Below are 6,352 nucleotides of genomic sequence, written 5' to 3'. Positions count from 1 at the left end.
TGTCTTATAGGCCCAGTCGTCTTATATGCCGGAAAGTATGGTATGTATTATATATAAACACATGAATATATACATATGTATTGGCTAGCTGAATACCAAATCAGATGCTGTAACTGTAGTCATTATGATATATTTTGGAGAACAGTTTTCACCTTCTAAAGTAAAACAAAAATAAATCTACCATTTAAAAAGTACACCTATGCTAAAAGCATTTATTAAAATGGTATTTGGTCAATTTTCTCGTGGAGCATTTTACATTTCTAACTTCTGTATCTACTCTCCAGCTTCTCGGGCCAGACAGAATAGAGTTACAGCCCTTGTCAATATTCTCTGTGTATTTAAAGGCTACTATTTTATATCTCTTTCACTCAGCAAACAGATGAACAGAGAACCATCTGCTTGACTAAAGCAACTCGACACTTTTAGTATATATTGGAGCTATTCTTTGACCTAATGAGTGAGGCTTATCTTAAAATAATTTCTAAAAATTTTGACTAAGAAAAGATGTGTTCAATGCAAATCATTTGTTCATCATTCTAAACACTAAAAGAATCTCTTCCTACTTCTTGTCCTTTCCTTCCTGCACCAAAGGATAAATAATACAGTTTTCCAAACATATCTTCATGTACTTTCATCATTTAAATCTCCAGAAATAGATGTTCACAAATCTTCTTATAACCTTATTTTATTATATTTCCTGTTGTTTGGGGGTCACATTGGGGTCACATTTGGGGTTCTCAGGGCTTACTCTTGGCTCTGTGCTCAGGTATCACTGCTGGCAAGGATCAGGGAGCCAAATGAGGTGGCAGAGATCAAGCCTCCTTACCAATATACTAACTCTGCAAATGTGAATATTGATTTAAAAGAAAAATATAAAATGTTTCTTAAGTAAAACTGGTTTTTAGGATTAAAAATAATACTTCTATTTCTTCATTTTCTCATTAAATGCATGTCAATATGAATTTGTTTGTCAATACTTGAGCACTTTGACAATGACATGTTTCAGTCTGTGCTCCGGCCCTTGTCTTCACTGTGGTGTATTTATTTAAATTACAGAATTACAGAACACTTGAGCATGCTTCTGTTGAGTCTGTGAGTCAGAAGGTAAGGAATCAAGGCAGAGAGAGGAGTGCATTGCATGAGGGGCAGAGGTCACTTGCTCTCAGAGACAAAGTACAGGAAGAAATCAGCGTGAATATATTATAGCTGCTCAGTCCCCCTAGGTGGAACTTTGGTTCTGACATCCTGTAGGGTTGACCACAGCGACATCTCTTCAGAGCTGTGGGATGTCTGACTTACCCTGCTACATCTTCTCTGCTTCTATCTTGCTCTCACATTGTGGGTGCCTAATTTGACTTCTCTGGCCAATTTTGATACAAAAATATGCTCAGCAAATTTATAGGAAAACACAATAAGTTTCCTTAAAAAATACAGGATGTAGAGGGGCATATGAAACAGCTCTTATAATGCCCCAGGAATATTCCCAAATCACCGTCTTTTTACAGCCTCTGATCCTGCTTCAGACTCTAAAGATCTTCTCAAAATTGGGAGAATCTGAGGCCAGAGTGGTGGTGCAAAAGGTAGGGTGTTTTCCTTGCATGTGCTAACCTAGGACGGACTGCAGTTCGATCCATGGCATCCCTTATGGTCCCCCAAGCCAGGAGTGATTTCTAAGCGCATAGCCAGGAGTAACCCCTGAGTGTCACCGGGTGTGGCCCCAAAAGAAAAAAAATGGGAGAATCAGAATTGCTTATTAGATCCTTCCAATATCAATGCTGAAAGGATAAGTGAAGCACTTTCTCTTCTTACCATAAATGCCCATCTATACATTAAAATCACAAAATTGAAAGGGAAGAGCTATAGATGCATGTCTTCTTCTGTGTGTGTTATTGCTGAGGAACCCAAGGGAAGGGCTGGCAAGTGGGAGAACAAATCCTTGATTTATTATCTGGCAAATATCAGGGTCAGAAGTGATCTTAGAGACTCTCTGCTCTTTCCCAAAACAGCCTGTGCCAGCCCTTCATATACATGCATCTCAAATAAAACTCAAGATGATAATAGAAGCAGTGTAGTTAGAGCTGAGAAACAATTTCCCAACTTCTCAAAAACTTTGCTTAAGACCACGAAAGCCCACAGACTTTATTACCAAATAATATTAAAAATTAGTTGACAGTGAAGTTAAAAAAAAAACATTGATTTTTAGAGGGGGAAAAGCTTCTCTATATTGGACTCTAATGTGATGGAAAACACAAGTCAAAGGATATGACATGTCCCATAAAATCTGTTCTCAGATCTGTAGAGGGGAATTGTCTTTTTTACAAACAACAGTTTTGAATCTCTTCTTGCTGAAGCCATGGTTTCCTGTGCTGTCAAAAAACCTCCCAGTTCATAATTTGCATAAAGTAACCATGTTAAAAAATTATTGTCTCATTTTTGTATAGTTCCCTTTAAAATGTGGGAAGATGATCTGTTCCTAATTTCTCATAGCAGGTCAGGCATACTGTTGAGAGGAAACAAATGAAAACCCACACTCTCACCTCAAATGTTGCAGAGCAATTTTCTTAGAACATATACTCTCGCTATATGTAAAAAGTAAGGTAGCTGCTGCCTTCAATAAGATTATTTCCCTTTCTCATTTCTCTTCACTGCTGCCTTCGAAGCGACCCCTCCATGAATGATAGAAAAGCGAGTGCACACTAAACAGATGAGTAGTCCTAAATTATTTCAAAACATGCCTGGGCATTACTGACATTAACAAATTATCCTATTGGCATTCTTTTCTTGGTAGACAAGTTGCATGATGTCTCTCATCAAGAAACAGTAATCAGTGCTCACTTCAGCACGCATATACTAAAATTGGAATTGTACAGAGAAGATTAGCATGGCCCCTGCGCAAGGATGACACGCAAATTCATGAAGCGTTCCATAATTAAAAAAAGAAAAGAAACTGTAATGATAATAGTTAACTATCATGCACTCAATACTTTCCATAACTAATTTATTTATTTATTTATTTATTTTGGTTTTGGGGGCACACCCAGTGACACTCAGGGGTTACTCCTGATATGCGTTCAGAAATCGCTCCTGGCTTGGGAGACCAGATGGAACGCCATGTCAGTTGACATGGAACCCAGGTCAGTCCTGGGTCAGCCACGTTCAAGGCAAATGCTCTACCATTGTGCTATGGCTCTGGCCCTTCCAATGCTAATTATTTACACTCCAGAAGCTAAGCCACCAGTATTCAAATGATCCTCATTTACATGGGAGAAATCTGAGACAAATGGAAATGAGAAATACAGGAAGGAACAGAGCTTGCTGTAAATTCAGTGAGTCAAGCTACTTCAAGTCTGCAACTTGAACTTCCACAAAACTACTGAGTAATTGTAGCCATGAAGCAAGGCCAGCAGATCAGCTCTGAATTCAGAGGGAGGCCCTGAGTCTCCTAGCCTGGGTCAGGGTATTATTTGTTAGACCACTCTTCTAACTGGAGTCTTCTTCAGCTACTTCCAGGAGCTTGCCAGTCCTTCCAATTGTTCCTACTCAGGTTTGCTTTATTTTACCGCCACAAATCCACCTGTGCCCTTTTACACTTCACAAGAGATTTAAGCTTATTTAATTAGATAAAGTCCACACAGAGCTCCTTCAAATTTTATTTTATTTTATTTTTAAAGGAAGATAAAAAGTTAAAGGCCATTATCATTCAAATTGTTATCACTACCCAGCTTGGTCAGACTCTGTGAATGTGCTGAAAAGAATGAATTTCAGCAAGGTGTAGAGGGGAGCAGGTGTACTCAGCAGGGCTCAGGCCTGGAGAATTCAGAGTTACATAGTAGTGGTCGTAAGTTCATTCTGCCTGCAGTGCAATTGTGTGGGAGAATGTCTTTATTTAATAGTGGAGTGATCATACATTAGGAGGCAATTCCATTTCCAAGGTTTGGAGACCTGGCAGTTGGGACACAGGTGCATCATTTCCCTATAGCAAATGGAACCCCTATGAGTCTTAGCTCTGGGGGTTCCCTGAGGAGTAAGTCCTTCCACATTTGTGCACTAACATGGCGCATAGTTATAGCCCCTGCATAAAGGAAATAGCTAGTTCAGAATAAGGGAACTGGAGAGGAAATAATCAGATCAAGGAGAAACCATCATTTTCATAATTTAAGAAAGCATCAGTTATAGAGGAAAGTATGCTTAGAGAAAAGAAAAATCATTGTCCAATAGCTCCAGATATCTCTAGGCTATTCTGGAAAAGTCTAGAATGAGACTTGCCAGAGTATGGAAAGGTTGACTTAAAACTGAAAAGAAGGCAGGAGGAACATCGAAAGTAAGGAGAGAATTATTGTTCAGATATGTTCAAATATGTTAGTTACCTTCTCATCTCTTCTTGTTTTCTCTTTTCATACTTGTTCAGTTTTTTCACTGGTTCTAGATAAACTACTTCTATTTATGACCTTCCAGTGTAAAAAAACACTAATATTCATGTTCCTATTTATGTAAGTTTATGTGTTTACCTAAATGCAGCTTCAAGAAAATTTTAATCATCAAGACCCTGGAATTGTATTATTTTGAATAAAGTCTTGGTTCTAGGGACTGGAAAGAGTGTATAGAAGATAAGGTACTCACATACTATTGACCCATATTTGATCCTGGATACCTCATATGGTCCCCACAGCATTTCAGGGAATAATCCTTGAGCACAGAGCTATAAGTAAGCCTTGAACACCATTGAGTGTGAACCCAAAACAAACAAAAAATATTGTTTAAACAAGTTATTTGTTCTACTTCCTATTAGCTATGATTAAAACCACAAGTAATTAACCTAATTTTTCTGTGCTTCACATTCTTTTACTTTTCAAATGGAGATAATAAATAGATCATATTGTATTTTATGAGAATAAAATTATGAAATACTTATAAAATATTGCTATATTAGATATTATATTATTATATCATATCATATTATATATTATAAAATACTATAATATTTTATAATATGAAAAGTTAGCTAGCCAATTAGTAATTTCTTATCTTCTATCCTTTGGAAGATATATGATTGCTGAGCCAATGTACCAGTTGCCTAAATTTCTATGACCATTGCAGAAAAACACATATGCACAATAGATTTGTATCCCAGGAATATAAAAACAGACTACCTTAACATAAATGGGTGTAATATGAAATTAGGAAAATAATTATAGAATATTTCTCCTAAAATTAGTGTTAATAATACAAAAATTACATTCAAATTCTTGAACTGGAATGGTATGGAAGAAAACACAGCTACTCTAAGTTAAGGGAAAACGACTTTTAGAGTTGACTTATGGCAGGGTTTGTCCTCAGATCGAAACTACATTCATAATAATACTAAGATATAATTTTCCCTTTCTTTGGTCTCATTAACCAAAAATTTATATTCCAAGAGGTTGTATGGAATATGATATGGCAACAATTAGAATGTAATAGAAGATACAAGAATCTAGCTATATTTTAAGATTAAAAAGATTTAAAAAAATGTATAATGGTACTACTTTTGTTAAATATTTATTGTATAAAATATATCTATTTTATTAAAATGTTATGTATGTTAACATATATGGAGCTTATTATTGTTATCAATTTAAAATCCTGTTTTAATTTCAAGTGTGGCTCACATATTTGTTATAAAGAAAATCTGTCCAGGATTCATAAGACTGGAAGAAGGGTTCCTGAGATGAAAATATTTGAGAATCACTGTTTTCAGCCATCGTGCAGGAAACTTCAAAACCACAAATTTCAAATAAATTGAGTGGTTTACCACTAAACTAGATTTTTCTTTTTCAGAAGAAGCCTTTAAAAAATATTCAAACAATGAGGGTATGTGGTAAGAGGGAAACATCTATGGACCCTAATGGCCTAAGAGATTTCTTTCACTTGTAGTTTTGTGTTACATAATACTCTTGTGAAAGGTATTGAAAGATGAGCTTCCTAAGAATATGAGTCCAGTAAGGTAACAAAAGTTAAAGAACTTTTATATATTGTGATTGGAATCACATCGCTGGATTTGAAGATGGGACAATGACTTAAAGACACCTAGATCATATTAAGAAATGTCTTCTCACAAAGATGGAGATTGGCATCACGATGGCTTCCTGCACAAGCCTCCCTTAAGTATTCTACGAATTAGCAGTTATTAATTTGACAATAAAAAATAACTGATAGCAGAACATAATTCTTCCTCTAGACTATGTATGTTATAGCTGGCAGTCACCTTGCTGTCTGGTTCTGTCATGTTATCAGTTCATAACATTCCATTTCCACTTATCTACCACATAAGTATTCCATTTTCATGTAATATTCCAAATTTCACATAAAAAGA

The 6,352-nt window shown here is 36.0% G+C and overlaps 1 non-coding gene across 1 annotated transcript; it reads left to right on the top strand.

Annotated features, from left to right (window-relative positions):
* The first annotated feature begins 2,827 nt into the window (after nucleotides 1-2,827).
* Nucleotides 2,828-2,933, top strand: LOC126004680 (U6 spliceosomal RNA). The gene has a single exon (XR_007493945.1). It is a non-coding gene; the product is annotated as a U6 spliceosomal RNA (small nuclear RNA).
* Nucleotides 2,934-6,352: the final 3,419 nt, after the last annotated feature.

Source organism: Suncus etruscus, chromosome 3 (assembly GCF_024139225.1).
Source record: "Suncus etruscus isolate mSunEtr1 chromosome 3, mSunEtr1.pri.cur, whole genome shotgun sequence".
Classification (NCBI taxonomy): domain Eukaryota; kingdom Metazoa; phylum Chordata; class Mammalia; order Eulipotyphla; family Soricidae; genus Suncus; species Suncus etruscus.
Note: the sequence above shows the minus strand (reverse complement) of the source record. Positions and strands in the feature narration are given on the sequence as shown.